This window comes from Pristiophorus japonicus, unplaced genomic scaffold (assembly GCF_044704955.1).
Source record: "Pristiophorus japonicus isolate sPriJap1 unplaced genomic scaffold, sPriJap1.hap1 HAP1_SCAFFOLD_1861, whole genome shotgun sequence".
NCBI lineage: Eukaryota > Metazoa > Chordata > Chondrichthyes > Pristiophoridae > Pristiophorus > Pristiophorus japonicus.
In genome coordinates, this window is record NW_027251549.1 from 24,447 (window position 1) to 43,121 (window position 18,675).

The window sequence follows — 18,675 nt, forward strand, 5'->3', positions numbered from 1 at the left end:
GTCCAGTTCTGTTCACAGTGACTCGATTACTGCTCTGACAGAATTGGTACACGTCAGTTCCTCGTTAGTATAGTGGTGAGTATCCCCGCCTGTCATGTGGGAGATCGGGCTTCAATTCCCCGACGGGGAGGCAGTTGTTTCAAAATGTCGAATTTTACTTCTGTTTCTTGGAAGAGATGCATGTTAAAAAGTTCCAGAGTAATATGGAACTGTAAAAATACAGGTGGATGAGATTGCCTCGTCCAGATTTTTAGCAAACGGAGAATTTTTCAGGAGTCTTTGGCCGTCTGCTACACAGAGATGGATGACTGAGTTTTTTCTGAGTAAAGTTTAAAAAGGCAGCGACACAGTAGTCGTGGCCGAGTGGTTAAGGCGATGGACTAGAAATCCATTGGGTTATCCCGCGCAGGTTCGAATCCTGCCGACTACGATTCTCAGCATTTTTCATTCCATTTCACAATTTAACCGGTTCTCTGCCAAACTGATTCTGAGATGGATGGAATAACGTCCCACACCTTTCAACTTTGACATTTTTTTCTCATTTTTATTAATCTGCAATATTCACGATACATCCGTTTCAAAAATCGCAATCATCAGTCAAAGTTGCGACAGTGATTCAGCCTGTCTATTCCTCGAGATGTCTGAGGCATCTGTGCATTGTCGTTGGTGCGTGCAAATTTCTGGATATGTGTGTGTGGGTCTCTGTGTCTGTCTATCTATTTATATGTCTCTGTGTATGTGCAACTGTCACTGGAAATCATCACCATGAATTTGATATGTCCTGGGACTTATAAAAACGACTTGGGGAAAATAATACGGTTGTGAACTTTTGTATCGGCTTTGGTTCAGTGGCCGCATTCTCGACTGAATCGGGAGTTTGTCTGTTCAAGTCGCACTTCTGAGACTTGAGCATATCATCTTGGCTAACACTCAAGTGCAGCACTTGGGGAATTTTGCAATGTTGAAGCTGTTGACTTTCGGATGAAATGTTAAATTGAAGCTCCGTCTGCACCCTCGGGTGGATATGAAAGTTCCCAGTGCATTATTCGAAAAAGAATAGGAGAGTTGCCCCCGTGTCAATATTACTAAAAATGTTCGTAAATGCTCACTGAAAGCCGATGTGCATGTGTTTGTATGTGGGGTTGGGGTTGAAGCCCAGATTCTCACAGAGACAGAATCCAGGTTCTCACAGGACCAGAATAGCCGAGTGGTTAAGGCGTTGGCCTTAAAACTCAATGGGTTTGTCCCGCGTGCGTTTGTCCCCCACTCCTGGTATCTCTTTAATTTAACACGGATATCCTCCCATTCTGATCAGTGAGACCGGATTTTCATCGATTGAATCAGCAATTTTCTGTAACAATGTGACACTCTGAACCGATAATGAAATGAAATTGTGAAATGTATCTGTGTCGCTCGGTTTGTGCCTCTCTCTCTCTCTTCAGAGAGTTTTGTATGTTTGAGTCTTTGTCTCTCTCAGTCTGACTCACTCTGTCTGTCCCTGTTTCTCTGTTTGTCTCTGTCTCTCAATCTGTCTCTTTCTCACGGTGCCACGTCTGTTCCAATGGGATTCTCTCAGACTCTTTGTCTGACTGGCTCTCTCTTTCCCATCATTTCGGTCTGTCCATGTCTTTGCCTGTCTCTGTTAGTCCCTGCCTGTAAGCTGAGAAGTATTTCCATCATTTTCTGTTTTAGTCTCTATCGCTCTCTCTCTATCTGTCTCTCTCCTTGTCACTGTCTTTATCATTGTCTTTCTCTCACTCTTTCCCTCTCTCTCTTAATAGATCACACACACACATCTCTGTATATGTATATATTTGAGTCTTTTTCTCACTCAGTCTGCCTCTCCTTCTCAGTCTCACACTTTCTGTCTCTCGTTGTCTCTATCTCGCTGTCTGTCTCTCCCTGTTTGTCGGTTTGTCTCTGTCTCTCAATGTGTCTATCGACTTCTCCTAGTGTCCAGTTCTGTTCACAGTGACTCGAGTACTGCTCTGACAGAATTGGTACCCGTCAGTTCCTCGTTAGTATAGTGGTGAGTATCCCTGCCTGTCACGCGGGAGACCGGGGTTCAATTCCCCGACGGGGAGGCAGTTGTTTCAAGATGTCGAATTTTACTTCTGTTTCTTGGAAGAGATGCATGTTAAAAAGTTCCAGAGTAATATGGAACTGTAAAAATACAGGTGGATGAGATTGCCTCGTCCAGATTTTTAGCAAACGGAGAATTTTTCAGGAGTCTTTGGCCGTCTGCTACACAGAGATGGATGACTGAGTTTTTTCTGAGTAAAGTTTAAAAAGGCAGCGACACAGTAGTCGTGGCCGAGTGGTTAAGGCGATGGACTAGAAATCCATTGGGTTATCCCGCGCAGGTTCGAATCCTGCCGACTACGATTCTCAGCATTTTTCATTCCATTTCACAATTTAACCAGTTCTCTGCCAAACTGATCCTGAGATGGATGGAATAACGTCCCACACCTTTCAACTTTGACATTTTTTTCTCATTTTTATTAATCTGCAATATTCAGGATACATCCGTTTCAAAAATCGCAATCATCAGTCAAAGTTGCGACAGTGATTCAGCCTGTCCAATCCTCGAGATATCTGAGGCATCTGTGCATTGTCGTTGGTGCGTGCAAATTTCTGGATATGTGTGTGTGGGTCTCTGTGTCTGTCTATCTATTTATATGTCTCTGTGTATGTGCAACTGTCACTGGAAATCATCACCATGAATTTGATATGTCCTGGAACTTATAAAAACGACTTGGGGAAAATAATACGGTTGTGAACTTTTGTATCGGCTTTGGTTCAGTCGCCGCATTCTCGACTGAATCGGGAGTTTGTCTGTTCAAGTCGCACTTCTGAGACTTGAGCATATCATCTTGGCTAACACTCAAGTGCAGCACTTGGGGAATTTTGCAATGTTGAAGCTGTTGACTTTCGGATGAAATGTTAAATTGAAGCTCCGTCTGCACCCTCGGGTGGATATGAAAGTTCCCAGTGCATTATTCGAAAAAGAATAGGAGAGTTGCCCCCGTGTCAATATTACTAAAAATGTTCGTAAATGTTCACTGAAAGCCGATGTGCATGTGTTTGTATGTGGGGTTGGGGTTGAAGCCCAGATTCTCACAGAGACAGAATCCAGGTTCTCACAGGACCAGAATAGCCGAGTGGTTAAGGCGTTGGCCTTGAAACTCAATGGGTTTGTCCCGCGTGCGTTTGTCCCCCACTCCTGGTATCTCTTTAATTTAACACGGATATCCTCCCATTCTGATCAGTGAGACCGGATTTTCATCGGTTGAATCAGCAATTTTCTGTAACAATGTGACACTCTGAACCGATAATGAAATGAAATTGTGAAATGTATCTGTGTCGCTCGGTTTCTGCCTCTCTCTTCAGAGAGTTTTATATGTTTGAGTCTTTGTCTCTCTCAGTCTGACTCACTCTGTCTGTCCCTGTTTCTCTGTTTGTCTCTGTCTCTCAATCTGTCTCTTTCTCACGGTGCCACGTCTGTTCCAATGGGATTCTCTCAGACTTTTGTCTGACTGGCTCTCTCTTTCCCATCATTTCGGTCTGTCCATGTCTTTGCCTGTCTCTGTTAGTCCCTGCCTGTAAGCTGAGAAGTATTTCCATCATTTTCTGTTTTAGTCTCTATCGCTCTCTCTCTATCTGTCTCTCTCCTTGTCACTGTCTTTATCGTTGTCTTTCTCTCACTCTTTCCCTCTCTCTCTGAATAGATCACTCACACACATCACTGTATATGTATTTATTTGAGTCTTTTTCTCACTCAGTCTTCCTCTCCTTCTCAGTCTCACACTTTCTGTCTCTCGTTGTCTCTATCTCGCTGTCTGTCACTCCCTGTTTGTAGGTTTGTCTCTGTCTCTCAATGTGTCTATCGACTTCTCCTGGTGTCCAGTTCTGTTCACAGTGACTCGATTACTGCTCTGACAGAATTGATGCACGTCAGTTCCTCGTTAGTATAGTGGTGAGTATCCCCGCCTGTCACGCGGGAGACCGGGGTTCAATTCCCCGACGGGGAGGCAGTTGTTTCAAAATGTCGAATTTTACTTCTGTTTCTTGGAAGAGATGCATGTTAAAAAGTTCCAGAGTAATATGGAACTGTAAAAATACAGGTGGATGAGATTGCCTCGTCCAGATTTTTAGCAAATGGAGAATTTTTCAGGAGTCTTTGGCCGTCTGCTACACAGAGATGGATGACTGAGTTTTTTCTGAGTAAAGTTTAAAAAGGCAGCGACACAGTAGTCGTGGCCGAGTGGTTAAGGCGATGGAATAGAAATCCATTGGGTTATCCCACGCAGGTTCGAATCCTGCCGACTACGATTCTCAGCATTTTTCATTCCATTTCACAATTTAACCGGTTCTCTGCCAAACTGATCCTGAGATGGATGGAATAACGTCCCACACCTTTCAACTTTGACATTTTTTTCTCATTTTTATTAATCTGCAATATTCATGATACATCCGTTTCAAAAATCGCAATCATCAGTCATAGTTGCGACAGTGATTCAGCCTGTCTATTCCTCGAGATGTCTGAGGCATCTGTGCATTGTCGTTGGTGCGTGCAAATTTCTGGATATGTGTGTGTGGGTCTCTGTGTCTGTATATCTATTTATATGTCTCTGTGTATGTGCAACTGTCACTGGAAATCATCACCATGAATTTGATATGTCCTGGAACGTATAAAAACGACTTGGGGAAAATAATACGGTTGTGAACTTTTGTATCGGCTTTGGTTCAGTGGCCGCATTCTCGACTGAATCGGGAGTTTGTCTGTTCAAGTCGCACTTCTGAGACTTGAGCATATCATCTTGGCTAACACTCAAGTGCAGCACTTGTGGAATTTTGCAATGTTGAAGCTGTTGACTTTCGGATGAAATGTTAAATTGAAGCTCCGTCTGCACCCTCGGGTGGATATGAAAGGTCCCAGAGCATTATGCTGAAAAGAATAGGAGAGTTGCCCCCGTGTCAATATTACTAAAAATGTTCGTAAATGCTCACTGAAAGCCGATGTGCATGTGTTTGTATGTGGGGTTGGGGTTGAAGCCCAGATTCTCACAGAGACAGAATCCAGGTTCTCACAGGACCAGAATAGCCGAGTGGTTAAGGCGTTGGCCTTAAAACTCAATGGGTTTGTCCCGCGTGCGTTTGTCCCCCACTCCTGGTATCTCTTTAATTTAACACGGATATCCTCCCATTCTGATCAGTGAGACCGGATTTTCATCGGTTGATTCAGCAATTTTCTGTAACAATGTGACACTCTGAACCGATAATGAAATGAAATTGTGAAATGTATCTGTGTCGCTCGGTTTCTGCCTCTCTCTCTCTCTCTTCAGAGAGTTTTGTATGTTTGAGTCTTTGTCTCTCTCAGGCTGACTCACTCTGTCTGTCCCTGTTTCTCTGTTTGTCTCTGTCTCTCAATCTGTCTCTTTCTCACGGTGCCACGTCTGTTCCAATGGGATTCTCTCAGACTCTTTGTCTGACTGGCTCTCTCTTTCCCATCATTTCGGTCTGTCCATGACTTTGCCTGTCTCTGTTAGTCCCTGCCTGTAAGCTGAGAAGTATTTCCATCATTTTCTGTTTTAGTCTCTATCGCTCTCTCTCTATCTGTCTCTCTCCTTGTCACTGTCTTTATCATTGTCTTTCTCTCACTCTTTCCCTCTCTCTCTGAATAGATCACTCACACACATCTCTGTATATGTATTTATTTGAGTCTTTTTCTCACTCAGTCTTCCTCTCCTTCTCAGTCTCACACTTTCTGTCTCTCCTTGTCTCTATCTCGCTGTCTGTCTCTCCTTGTTTGTCGATTTGTCTCTGTCTCTCAATGTGTCTATCGACTTCTCCTGCTGTCCAGTTCTGTTCACAGTGACTCGATTACTGCTCTGACAGAATTGGTACACGTCAGTTCCTCGTTAGTATAGTGGTGAGTATCCCCGCCTGTCATGTGGGAGATCGGGCTTCAATTCCCCGACGGGGAGGCAGTTGTTTCAAAATGTCGAATTTTACTTCTGTTTCTTGGAAGAGATGCATGTTAAAAAGTTCCAGAGTAATATGGAACTGTAAAAATACAGGTGGATGAGATTGCCTCGTCCAGATTTTTAGCAAACGGAGAATTTTTCAGGAGTCTTTGGCCGTCTGCAACACAGAGATGGATGACTGAGTTTTTTCTGAGTAAAGTTTAAAAAGGAAGCGACGCAGTAGTCGTGGCCGAGTGGTTAAGGCGATGGACTAGAAATCCATTGGGTTATCCCGCGCAGGTTCGAATCCTGCCGACTACGATTCTCAGCATTTTTCATTCCATTTCACAATTTAACCGGTTCTCTGCCAAACTGATCCTGAGATGGATGGAATAACGTCCCACACCTTTCAACTTTGACATTTTTTTCTCATTTTTATTAATCTGCAATATTCAGGATACATCCGTTTCAAAAATCGCAATCATCAGTCAAAGTTGCGACAGTGATTCAGCCTGTCCAATCCTCGAGATATCTGAGGCATCTGTGCATTGTCGTTGGTGCGTGCAAATTTCTGGATATGTGTGTGTGGGTCTCTGTGTCTGTCTATCTATTTATATGTCTCTGTGTATGTGCAACTGTCACTGGAAATCATCACCATGAATTTGATATGTCCTGGAACTTATAAAAACGACTTGGGGAAAATAATACGGTTGTGAACTTTTGTATCGGCTTTGGTTCAGTGGCCGCATTCTCGACTGAATCGGGAGTTTGTCTGTTCAAGTCGCACTTCTGAGACTTGAGCATATCATCTTGGCTAACACTCAAGTGCAGCACTTGGGGAATTTTGCAATGTTGAAGCTGTTGACTTTCGGATGAAATGTTAAATTGAAGCTCCGTCTGCACCCTCGGGTGGATATGAAAGTTCCCAGTGCATTATTCGAAAAAGAATAGGAGAGTTGCCCCCGTGTCAATATTACTAAAAATGTTCGTAAATGCTCACTGAAAGCCGATGTGCATGTGTTTGTATGTGGGGTTGGGGTTGAAGCCCAGATTCTCACAGAGACAGAATCCAGGTTCTCACAGGACCAGAATAGCCGAGTGGTTAAGGCGTTGGCCTTAAAACTCAATGGGTTTGTCCCGCGTGCGTTTGTCCCCCACTCCTGGTATCTCTTTAATTTAACACGGATATCCTCCCATTCTGATCAGTGAGACCGGATTTTCATCGGTTGAATCAGCAATTTTCTGTAACAATGTGACACTCTGAACCGATAATGAAATGAAATTGTGAAATGTATCTGTGTCGCTCGGTTTCTGCCTCTCTCTTCAGAGAGTTTTGTATGTTTGAGTCTTTGTCTCTCTCAGTCTGACTCACTCTGTCTGTCCCTGTTTCTCTGTTTGTCTCTGTCTCTCAATCTGTCTCTTTCTCACGGTGCCACGTCTGTTCCAATGGGATTCTCTCAGACTTTTGTCTGACTGGCTCTCTCTTTCCCATCATTTCGGTCTGTCCATGTCTTTGCCTGTCTCTGTTAGTCCCTGCCTGTAAGCTGAGAAGTATTTCCATCATTTTCTGTTTTAGTCTCTATCGCTCTCTCTCTATCTGTCTCTCTCCTTGTCACTGTCTTTATCGTTGTCTTTCTCTCACTCTTTCCCTCTCTCTCTGAATAGATCACTCACACACATCTCTGTATATGTATTTATTTGAGTCTTTTTCTCACTCAGTCTTCCTCTCCTTCTCAGTCTCATACTTTTTGTCTCTCGTTGTCTCTATCTCGCTGTCTGTCACTCCCTGTTTGTAGGTTTGTCTCTGTCTCTCAATGTGTCTATCGACTTCTCCTGGTGTCCAGTTCTGTTCACAGTGACTCGATTACTGCTCTGACAGAATTGATGCACGTCAGTTCCTCGTTAGTATAGTGGTGAGTATCCCCGCCTGTCACGCGGGAGACCGGGGTTCAATTCCCCGACGGGGAGGCAGTTGTTTCAAAATGTCGAATTTTACTTCTGTTTCTTGGAAGAGATGCATGTTAAAAAGTTCCAGAGTAATATGGAACTGTAAAAATACAGGTGGATGAGATTGCCTCGTCCAGATTTTTAGCAAACGGAGAATTTTTCAGGAGTCTTTGGCCGTCTGCTACACAGAGATGGATGACTGAGTTTTTTCTGAGTAAAGTTTAAAAAGGCAGCGACACAGTAGTCGTGGCCGAGTGGTTAAGGCGATGGAATAGAAATCCATTGGGTTATCCCGCGCAGGTTCGAATCCTGCCGACTACGATTCTCAGCATTTTTCATTCCATTTCACAATTTAACCGGTTCTCTGCCAAACTGATCCTGAGATGGATGGAATAACGTCCCACACCTTTCAACTTTGACATTTTTTTCTCATTTTTATTAATCTGCAATATTCATGATACATCCGTTTCAAAAATCGCAATCATCAGTCAAAGTTGCGACAGTGATTCAGCCTGTCTATTCCTCGAGATGTCTGAGGCATCTGTGCATTGTCGTTGGTGCGTGCAAATTTCTGGATATGTGTGTGTGGGTCTCTGTGTCTGTATATCTATTTATATGTCTCTGTGTATGTGCAACTGTCACTGGAAATCATCACCATGAATTTGATATGTCCTGGAACGTATAAAAACGACTTGGGGAAAATAATACGGTTGTGAACTTTTGTATCGGCTTTGGTTCAGTGGCCGCATTCTCGACTGAATCGGGAGTTTGTCTGTTCAAGTCGCACTTCTGAGACTTGAGCATATCATCTTGGCTAACACTCAAGTGCAGCACTTGGGGAATTTTGCAATGTTGAAGCTGTTGACTTTCGGATGAAATGTTAAATTGAAGCTCCGTCTGCACCCTCGGGTGGATATGAAAGTTCCCAGTGCATTATTCGAAAAAGAATAGGAGAGTTGCCCCCGTGTCAATATTACTAAAAATGTTCGTAAATGCTCACTGAAAGCCGATGTGCATGTGTTTGTATGTGGGGTTGGGGTTGAAGCCCAGATTCTCACAGAGACAGAATCCAGGTTCTCACAGGACCAGAATAGCCGAGTGGTTAAGGCGTTGGCCTTAAAACTCAATGGGTTTGTCCCGCGTGCGTTTGTCCCCCACTCCTGGTATCTCTTTAATTTAACACGGATATCCTCCCATTCTGATCAGTGAGACCGGATTTTCATCGGTTGAATCAGCAATTTTCTGTAACAATGTGACACTCTGAACCGATAATGAAATGAAATAGTGAAATGTATCTGTGTCGCTCGGTTTCTGCCTCTCTCTCTCTCTCTTCAGAGAGTTTTGTATGTTTGAGTCTTTGTCTCTTTCAGGCTGACTCACTCTGTCTGTCCCTGTTTCTCTGTTTGTCTCTGTCTCTCAATCTGTCTCTTTCTCACGGTGCCACGTCTGTTCCAATGGGATTCTCTCAGACTCTTTGTGTGACTGGCTCTCTCTTTCCCATCATTTCGGTCTGTCCATGTCTTTGCCTGTCTCTGTTAGTCCCTGCCTGTAAGCTGAGAAGTATTTCCATCATTTTCTGTTTTAGTCTCTATCGCTCTCTCTCTATCTGTCTCTCTCCTTGTCACTGTCTTTATCATTGTCTTTCTCTCACTCTTTCCCTCTCTCTCTGAATAGATCACACACACACATCTCTGTATATGTATATATTTGAGTCTTTTTCTCACTCAGTCTGCCTCTCCTTCACAGTCTCACACTTTCTGTCTCTCGTTGTCTCTATCTCGCTGTCTGTCTCTCCCTGTTTGTCGATTTGTCTCTGTCTCTCAATGTGTCTATCGACTTCTCCTGGTGTCCAGTTCTGTTCATTGTGACTCCATTACTGCTCTGACAGAATTGGTACACGTCAGTTCCTCGTTAGTATAGTGGTGAGTATCCCCGCCTGTCACGCGGGAGACCGGGGTTCAATTCCCCGATGGGGAGGCAGTTGTTTCAAAATGTCGAATTTTACTTCTGTTTCTTGGAAGAGATGCATGTTAAAAAGATCCAGAGCAATATGGAACTGTAAAAATACAGGTGGATGAGATTGCCTAGTCCAGATTTTTAGCAAACGGAGAATTTTTCAGGAGTCTTTGGCCGTCTGCAACACAGAGATGGATGACTGAGTTTTTTCTGAGTAAAGTTTAAAAAGGCAGCGACGCAGTAGTCGTGGCCGAGTGGTTAAGGCGATGGACTAGAAATCCATTGGGTTATCCCGCGCAGTTCGAATCCTGCCGATGACGATTCTCAGCATTTTTCATTCCATTTCACAATTTAACCGGTTCTCTGCCAAACTGATCCTGAGAAGGATGGAATAACGTCCCACACCTTTCAACTTTGACATTTTTTTCTCATTTTTATTAATCTGCAATATTCACGATACATCCGTTTCAAAAATCGCAATCATCAGTCAAAGTTGCCACAGTGATTCAGCCTGTCTATTCCTCGAGATGTCTGAGGCATCTGTGCATGCCCGTTGGTGCGTGCAAATTTCTGGATATGTGTGTGTGGGTCTCTGTGTCTGTCTATCTATTTATATGTCTCTGTGTATGTGCAACTGTCACTGGAAATCATCACCATGAATTTGATATGTCCTGGAACTTATAAAAACGTCTTGGGGAAAATAATACGGTTGTGAACTTTTGTATCGGCTTTGGTTCAGTGGCCGCATTCTCGACTGAATCGGGAGTTTGTCTGTTCAAGTCGCACTTCTGAGACTTGAGCATATCATCTTGGCTAACACTCAAGTGCAGCACTTGGGGAATTTTGCAATGTTGAAGCTGTTGACTATCGGATGAAATGTTAAATTGAAGCTCCGTCTGCACCCTCGGGTGGATATGAAAGATCACAGTGCATTATTCGAAAAAGAACAGGAGAGTTGCCCCCGTGTCAATATTACTAAAAATGTTCGTAAATGCTCACTGAAAGTCGATGTGCATGTGTTTGTATGTGGGGTTGGGGTTGAAGCCCAGATTCTCACAGAGACAGAATCCAGGTTCTCACAGGACCAGAATAGCCGAGTGGTTAAGGCGTTGGCCTTAAAACTCAATGGGTTTGTCCCGCGTGCGTTTGTCCCCCACTCCTGGTATCTCTTTAATTTAACACGGATATCCTCCCATTCTGATCAGTGAGACCGGATTTTCATCGGTTGAATCAGCAATTTTCTGTAACAATGTGACACTCTGAACCGATAATGAAATGAAATTGTGAAATGTATCTGTGTCGCTCGGTTTCTGCCTCTCTCTCTCTCTCTTCAGAGAGTTTTGTATGTTTGAGTCTTTGTCTCTCTCAGTCTGACTCACTCTGCCTGTCCCTGTTTCTCTGTTTGTCTCTGTCTCTCAATCTGTCTCTTTCTCACGGTGCCACGTCTGTTCCAATGGGATTCTCTCAGACTCTTTGTCTGACTGGCTCTCTCTTTCCCATCATTTCGGTCTGTCCATGTCTTTGCCTGTCTCTGTTAGTCCCTGCCTGTAAGCTGAGAAGTATTTCCATCATTTTCTGTTTTAGTCTCTATCGCTCTCTCTCTATCTGTCTCTCTCCTTGTCACTGTCTTTATCATTGTCTTTCTCTCACTCTTTCCCTCTCTCTCTTAATAGATCACACACACACATCTCTGTATATGTATATATTTGAGTCTTTTTCTCACTCAGTCTGCCTCTCCTTCTCAGTCTCACACTTTCTGTCTCTCGTTGTCTCTATCTCGCTGTCTGTCTCTCCCTGTTTGTCGATTTGTCTCTGTCTCTCAATGTGTCTGTCGACTTCTCCTGGTGTCCAGTTCTGTTCACAATGACTCGATTCCTGCTCTGACAGAACTGGTACCCGTCAGTTCCTCGTTAGTATAGTGGTGAGTATCCCCGCCTGTCACGCTGGAGACCGGGGTTCAATTCCCCGACGGGGAAGCAGTTGTTTCAAGATGTCGAATTTTACTTCTGTTTCTTGGAAGAGATGCATATTAAAAAGTTCCAGAGTAAGATGGAACTGTAAAAATACAGGTGGATGAGATTGCCTCGTCCAGATTTTTAGCAAACGGAGAATTTTTCAGGAGTCTTTGGCCGTCTGCCACACAGAGATGGATGACTGAGTTTTTTCTGAGTAAAGTTTAAAAAGGCAGCGACATAGTAGTCGTGGCCGAGTGGTTAAGGCGATGGAATAGAAATCCATTGGGTTATCCCGAGCAGGTTCGAATCCTTCCGACTACGATTCTCAGCATTTTTCATTCCATTTCACAATTTAACCGGTTCTCTGCCAAACTGATCCTGAGATGGATGGAATAACGTCCCACACCTTTCAACTTTGACATTTTTTTCTCATTTTTATTAATCTGCAATATTCACGATACATCCGTTTCAAAAATCGCAATCATCAGTCAAAGTTGCCACAGTGATTCAGCCTGTCTATTCCTCGAGATGTCTGAGGCATCTGTGCATGCCCGTTGGTGCGTGCAAATTTCTGGATATGTGTGTGTGGGTCTCTGTGTCTGTCTATCTATTTATATGTCTCTGTGTATGTGCAACTGTCACTGGAAATCATCACCATGAATTTGATATGTCCAGGAACTTATAAAAACGACTTGGGGAAAATAATACGGTTGTGAACTTTTGTATCGGCTTTGGTTCATTGGCCGCATTCTCGACTGAATCGGGAGTTTGTCTGTTCAAGTCGCACTTCTGAGACTTGAGCATATCATCTTGGCTAACACTCAAGTGCAGCACTTGGGGAATTTTGCAATGTTGAAGCTGTTGTCTATCGGATGAAATGTTAAATTGAAGCTCCGTCTGCACCCTCGGGTGGATATGAAAGTTCCCATTGCATTATTCGAAAAAGAACAGGAGAGTTGCCCCCGTGTCAATATTACTAAAAATGTTCGTAAATGCTCACTGAAAGTCGATGTGCATCTGTTTGTATGTGGGGTTGGGGTTGAAGGCCAGATTCTCACAGAGACAGAATCCAGGTTCTCACAGGACCAGAATAGCCGAGTGGTTTAGGCGTTGGCCTTAAATCTCAATGGGTTTGTCCCGCGTGCGTTTGTCCCCCACTCCTGGTATCTCTTTAATTTAACACGGATATCCTCCCATTCTGATCAGTGAGACCGGATTTTCATCGGTTGAATCAGCAATTTTCTGTAACAATGTGACACTCTGAACCGATAATGAAATGAAATTGTGAAATGTATCTGTGTCGCTCGGTTTCTGCCTCTCTCTCTCTCTCTTCAGAGAGTTTTGTATGTTTGAATCTTTGTCTCTCTCAGTCTGACTCACTCTGTCTGTCCCTGTTTCTCTGTTTGTCTCTGTCTCTCAATCTGTCTCTTTCTCACGGTGCCACGTCTGTTCCAATGGGATTCTCTCAGACTCTTTGTCTGACTGGCTCTCTCTTTCCCATCATTTCGGTCTGTCCATGTCTTTGCCTGTCTCTGTTAGTCTCTGCCTGTAAGCTGAGAAGTATTTCCATCATTTTCTGTTTTAGTCTATATCGCTCTCTCTCTATCTGTCTCTCTCCTTGTCACTGTCTTTATCGTTGTCTTTCTCTCACTCTTTCCCTCTCTCTCTGAATAGATCACTCACACACATCTCTGTATATGTATATATTTGAGTCTTTTTCTCACTCAGTCTTCCTCTCCTTCTCAGTCTCACACTTTCTGTCTCTCGTTGTCTCTATCTCGCTGTCTGTCTCTCCCTGTTTGTCGGTTTGTCTCTGTCTCTCAATGTGTCTATCGACTTCTCCTGGTGTCCAGTTCTGTTCACAGTGACTCGATTACTGCTCTGACAGAATTGGTACACGTCAGTTCCACGTTAGTATAGTGGTGAGTATCCCCGCCTGTCACGCGGGAGACCGGGGTACAATTCCCCGACGGGGAGGCAGTTGTTTCTAAATGTCGAATTTTACTTCTGTTTCTTGGAAGAGATGCATGTTAAAAAGTTCCAGAGTAATATGGAACTGTAAAAATACAGGTGGATGAGATTGCCTCGTCCAGATTTTTAGCAAACGGAGAATTTTTCAGGAGTCTTTGGCCGTCTGCAACACAGAGATGGATGACTGAGTAAGCCGTCTGCAACACAGAGATGGATGACTGAGTTTTTTCTGAGTCAAGTTTAAAAAGGAAGCGACACAGTAGTCGTGGCAGAGTGGTTAAGGCGATGGACTAGAAATCCATTTGGTTTTCCCGCGCAGGTTCGAATCCTGCCGACTACGATTCTCAGCATTTTTCATTCCATTTCAAAATTTAACCGGTTCTCTGCCAAACTGATCCTGAGATGGATGGAATAACGTCCCACACCTTTCAACACTGACATTTTTTTCTCATTTTTACTAATCTGCAATATTCACGATACATCCGCTTCAAAAATCGCAAACATCAGTCAAAGTTGCGACAGTGATTCAGCCTGTCTATCCCTCGAGATGACGAAGGCATCTGTGCATGCCCGTTGGTGCGTGCAAATTTTTGGTTATGTGTGTGCGTGTCTCTGTGTCTGTCTATCTCTATATATGTCTCTGTGTATGTGCAACTGTCTGTGGAAATCATCACCATGAATTTGGTATGTCGTGGAACTTATAAAAAAGACTTGGGGGAAATAATAAGGTTGTGAACTTTTGTATCGGCTTTGGTTCAGTGGCAGCATTCTCGACTGAATCGGGAGTTTGTGTGTTCAAGTCACACTTCTGAGACTTGAGCATTATCATCTTGGCTAACACTCAAGTGCAGCTCTTGGGGAATTTTGCAATGTTGAAGCTGTTGACTTTCGGATGAAATGTTAAATTGAAGCTCCGTCTGCACCCTCGGGTGGATATGAAAGTTCCAGTACATTACTCGAAAAAGAATAGGAGAGTTGCTCCCGTCTCAATATTACTAAAAATGTTCGTAAATGCTCACTGAAAGCCGATGTGCATGTGTTTGTATGTGAGGTTGGGGTTGAAGCCCAGATTCTCACAGAGACAGAATGCAGGTTCTCACAGGACCAGGATAGCCGAGTGGTTGAGGCGTTGGCCTTAAATTTTAATGTTTTTTTCCCGCGTGGGTTCGTACCCCACTCCTGGTATCTCTTTAATTGAACACGGATTTCCTCCCATTCTGATCAGTGAGACGGGACTTTCATCGGTTGAATCAGCAATTTTCTGTAACAATGTGACACTCTGAACCGATAAAGAAATGAAATTGTGAAATGTATCTGCGTCGCTCGGTCTCTACCTCTCTCTCTCTCTTCTGAGAGTTGTGTATGTGCTTGTATGTTTGAGTCTTTGTCTCTCTCAGTCTGACTCACTCTATCTGTCCCTGTTTCTCTGTTTGTCTCTGTCTCTCAATCTGTCTCTTTCTCACGGTGCCACGTCTGTTCCAATTGGATTCTCTCAGACTCTTTGTCTGACTGGCTCTGTCTTTCCCATCATTTCGGTCAGTCCATGTCTTTGCCTGTCTCTGTTGGTCCCTGCCTGTAAGCTGAGAAGTATTTCCATCATTTTCTGTTTTAGTCTCTATCGCTCTCTCTCCATCTGTCTTCTTGTCACTGTCTTTATCATTATCTTTATATCACTCTTTCCCTCTCTCTCTTAATAGATCACACACACACATCTCTGTTTATGTATATGTTTGAGTCTTTTTCTCACTCAGTCTGCCTCTCCTTCTCAGTCTCACACTTTCTGTCTCTCGTTGTATCTATCTCGCTGTCTGTCTCTTCCTGTTTGTCAGTTTGTCTCTGTCTCTCAATGTGTCTGTCGAATTCTCATGGTGTCCAGTTCTGTTCACAGTGAATCTATTCCTGCTCTGACAGAACTGGTACATGTTAGTTCCTCGTTTGTAAAGTGGTGAGTATCCCCACCTGTCACGCGGGAGTCCGGGATTCAATTTCCCGACGGGGAGGCAGTTGTTTCAAAATGTAGAATTTTACATCTGTTTCTTGGAAGAGATTCATATTTAAAAGTTCCAGAGCAATATCGAACTGTAAAAATACAGGTAGAGGCGATAGCCTCGTCAAGATTTTTAGCAAACGGAGAATTTTTCAGGAGTCTTTGGCCGTCTGCTGCACAGAGATGGATGATTAAGTTTCTTCTGAGTAACGTTTAAAAAAGCAGCGACACAGTAGTCGTGGCCGAGTGGTTAAGGCGATGGACTAGAAATGCATTGGGTTATCCCGCGCATGTTCGAATCCTGCCGACTACGATTCGCAGCATTTTTCATTCCATTTCACAATTTAACCGGTTCTCTGCCAAACTGATCCTGAGATGGATAGAATAACGTCCCACACCTTTCAACACTGACATTTTGTTCTCATTTTTACTAATCTGCAATATTCACGATACATCCGTTTCAAAAATCGCAAACATCAGTCAAGGTTGCGACAGTGATTCAGCCTGTCTGTCCCTCGAAATGACGAAGGCATCTGTGTATTCCCGTTGGTACATGCAAATTTTTGGTTATGTGTGTGCGTGTCTCTGTGTCTGTCTATATCGATATATGTCTCTATGTGTATGTGCAACGTCTGTGGAAATCATCACCATGAATTTGGTATGTCCTGGAAATTATAAAAAAGACTTAGGGGAAATAATAAGGTTGTGAACTTTTGTATCGGCTTTGGTTCAGTGGCAGCATTCTCGACTGAATCGGGAGTTTGTGTGTTCAAGTCGCACTTCTGAGACTTGAGCATTATCATCTTGGCTAACACTCAAGTGCAGCTCTTGGGGAATTTTGCAATGTTGAATCTGTTGACTTTCGGATGAAATGTGAAATTGAAGCTCCGTCTGCACTCTCGGGTGGATATGAAAGTTCCAGTACATTACTCGAAAAAGAATAGGAGAGTTGCCCCTGTCTCAATATTACTAAAAATGTTCGTAAATGCTCACTGAAAGCCGATGTGCATGAGTTTGTATGTGGGGTTGGGGTTGAAGCCCAGATTCTCACAGAGACAGAATGCAGGTTCTCACAGGACCAGGATAGCCGAGTGGTTGAGGCATTGGCCTTAAATTTTAATGGTTTTTTCCCTCGTGGGTTCGTACCCCACTCCTGGTATCTCTTTAATTGAACACGGATTTCCTCCCATTCTGATCAGTGAGACCAGATTTTCATCGGTTGAATCAGCAATTTTCTATAACAATGTGACACTCTGAACCGATAATGAAATGAAATTGTGAAATGTATCTGCGTCGCTCGGTCTCTACCTCTCTCTCTCTCTTCAGAGAGTTGTGTATGTGTTTGTATGTTTGTGTCTTTGTCTCTCTCAGTCTGACTCACTCTATCTTTCCCTGTTTCTCTGTTTGTCTCTGTCTCTCAATCTGTCTCTTTCTCACGGTGCCACGTCTGTTCCAATTGGATTCTCTCAGACTCTTTGTCTGACTGGCTCTCTCTTTCCCATCATTTCGGTCTGTCCATGTCTTTGCCTGTCTCTGTTAGTCCCTCCCTGTAAGCTGAGATGTATTTCCATCATTTTATGTTTTAGTCTCTATTGCTCTCTCTCCATCTGTCTCCTTGTCACTGTCTTTATCATTGTCTTTCTATCACTCTTTCCCTCTCTCTCTTAATAGATCACATACACACATCTCTGTATATGTATATATTTGATTCTTTTTCGCACTCAGACTGCCTGTCCTTCTCAGTCTCACACAAACTGTCTCTCGTTGTCTCTATCTCGCTGTCTGTCTCTCCCTGTTTGTCGGTTTGTCTCTGTCTCTCAATGTGTCTGTCGACTTCTCCTGGTGTCCAGTTCTGTTTACAGGGACTCGATTCCTGCCCTGACCGAACTGGTACTCGTTAGTATAGTGGTGAGTATCCCTGTCTGTCACGCGGGAGACCGGGGTTCAATTTCCCGATGGGGAGGCAGTTGTTTCAAGATGTCGAATTTTACTACTGTTTCTTGGAAGAGATGCATATTAAAAAGTTCCAGAGCAATATCTTGTGTTGGGGGACTTTACGAACAGAGCTGCCATTACCAGTCGCTCTCTTCTGTACTGTGCAATGATTGTAAATCTAATTCAGTGACTTAAGCCATTCTAAAATGTCTCACTGTTTTTGATGATGCATTTCACTTGTTTGTCTAATTTGGAAAGAGTTCAGAATTGTGCATTGTGACGAAGTTTTCCTTCACAGGTGGAGTCAAATTTGTTTCAAAATATTCTGTTCCCACCCTTCACCAACCACCCCCCCACGCACCCCCAACCCCCAATTTTTAGAACACTGCAGTGCTGACTGGGACGGTCACAAGTTCGATCCTTGATCTGGGCTGTTAGTTGAGCTCAGCCAAGGCAGCAGTTCACAGGTTATAATTGTCCTCTGTACAACTGGGAAGTGTGTGGATGTCATTTGAGGACAGGAGTTGGGGCTGTGATGCCTACCGCAGTGGACATCCTGCTGGCACTCACTGAATAGACTGACCGTGAGGCACTAGAGGTTAACTAATGTCTGTGTAATTGCACCGAGCCAGATTCAGCACTTTCTGGAGATAATAAAGCTCTGGCGATGAAATGAATTTGATTTTAGACAGTAAATGTCTAGAATAAGGAATTTAGGAGGGACAGGAGGGGACAGAATGTTCCATAGAATCTAGAATTGTCTATTCTTAATTTATATCCTGTACTTAAAGTAACAATGTTTGTAACCACCATTTATTTGCAGGGTATTAGAAGGGGAGGATCTGCAATTGGGAAACGCAATCCAGACATTGCGTCAAGATTTGACAGATTCCCAAGATTGATCAGGATCATCTTATCATCAGCCTTTGTGAAAACACCAATCACAGCGGGGAGAAAC

The 18,675-nt window shown here is 43.5% G+C and overlaps 11 non-coding genes across 11 annotated transcripts; all 11 read left to right on the plus strand.

Annotated features, from left to right (window-relative positions):
* Positions 1–349: 349 nt before the first annotated feature.
* Positions 350–430, plus strand: trnas-aga (transfer RNA serine (anticodon AGA)). The gene has a single exon. It is a non-coding gene; the product is annotated as a tRNA-Ser (tRNA).
* A 1,582-nt stretch (positions 431–2,012) lies between these two features.
* On the plus strand, positions 2,013–2,084 carry trnad-guc (transfer RNA aspartic acid (anticodon GUC)). The gene has a single exon. It is a non-coding gene; the product is annotated as a tRNA-Asp (tRNA).
* Positions 2,085–2,303: 219 nt separating this feature from the next.
* On the plus strand, positions 2,304–2,384 carry trnas-aga (transfer RNA serine (anticodon AGA)). The gene has a single exon. It is a non-coding gene; the product is annotated as a tRNA-Ser (tRNA).
* Positions 2,385–3,959: 1,575 nt separating this feature from the next.
* trnad-guc (transfer RNA aspartic acid (anticodon GUC)) lies at positions 3,960–4,031 on the plus strand. Its single transcript has one exon. It is a non-coding gene; the product is annotated as a tRNA-Asp (tRNA).
* A 219-nt stretch (positions 4,032–4,250) lies between these two features.
* trnas-aga (transfer RNA serine (anticodon AGA)) lies at positions 4,251–4,331 on the plus strand. The gene has a single exon. It is a non-coding gene; the product is annotated as a tRNA-Ser (tRNA).
* Positions 4,332–6,206: 1,875 nt separating this feature from the next.
* Positions 6,207–6,287, plus strand: trnas-aga (transfer RNA serine (anticodon AGA)). Its single transcript has one exon. It is a non-coding gene; the product is annotated as a tRNA-Ser (tRNA).
* A 1,575-nt stretch (positions 6,288–7,862) lies between these two features.
* Positions 7,863–7,934, plus strand: trnad-guc (transfer RNA aspartic acid (anticodon GUC)). Its single transcript has one exon. It is a non-coding gene; the product is annotated as a tRNA-Asp (tRNA).
* Positions 7,935–8,153: 219 nt separating this feature from the next.
* Positions 8,154–8,234, plus strand: trnas-aga (transfer RNA serine (anticodon AGA)). The gene has a single exon. It is a non-coding gene; the product is annotated as a tRNA-Ser (tRNA).
* Positions 8,235–9,818: 1,584 nt separating this feature from the next.
* trnad-guc (transfer RNA aspartic acid (anticodon GUC)) lies at positions 9,819–9,890 on the plus strand. The gene has a single exon. It is a non-coding gene; the product is annotated as a tRNA-Asp (tRNA).
* A 1,883-nt stretch (positions 9,891–11,773) lies between these two features.
* trnad-guc (transfer RNA aspartic acid (anticodon GUC)) lies at positions 11,774–11,845 on the plus strand. Its single transcript has one exon. It is a non-coding gene; the product is annotated as a tRNA-Asp (tRNA).
* A 2,209-nt stretch (positions 11,846–14,054) lies between these two features.
* trnas-aga (transfer RNA serine (anticodon AGA)) lies at positions 14,055–14,135 on the plus strand. Its single transcript has one exon. It is a non-coding gene; the product is annotated as a tRNA-Ser (tRNA).
* The last annotated feature ends 4,540 nt before the right edge of the window (positions 14,136–18,675 follow it).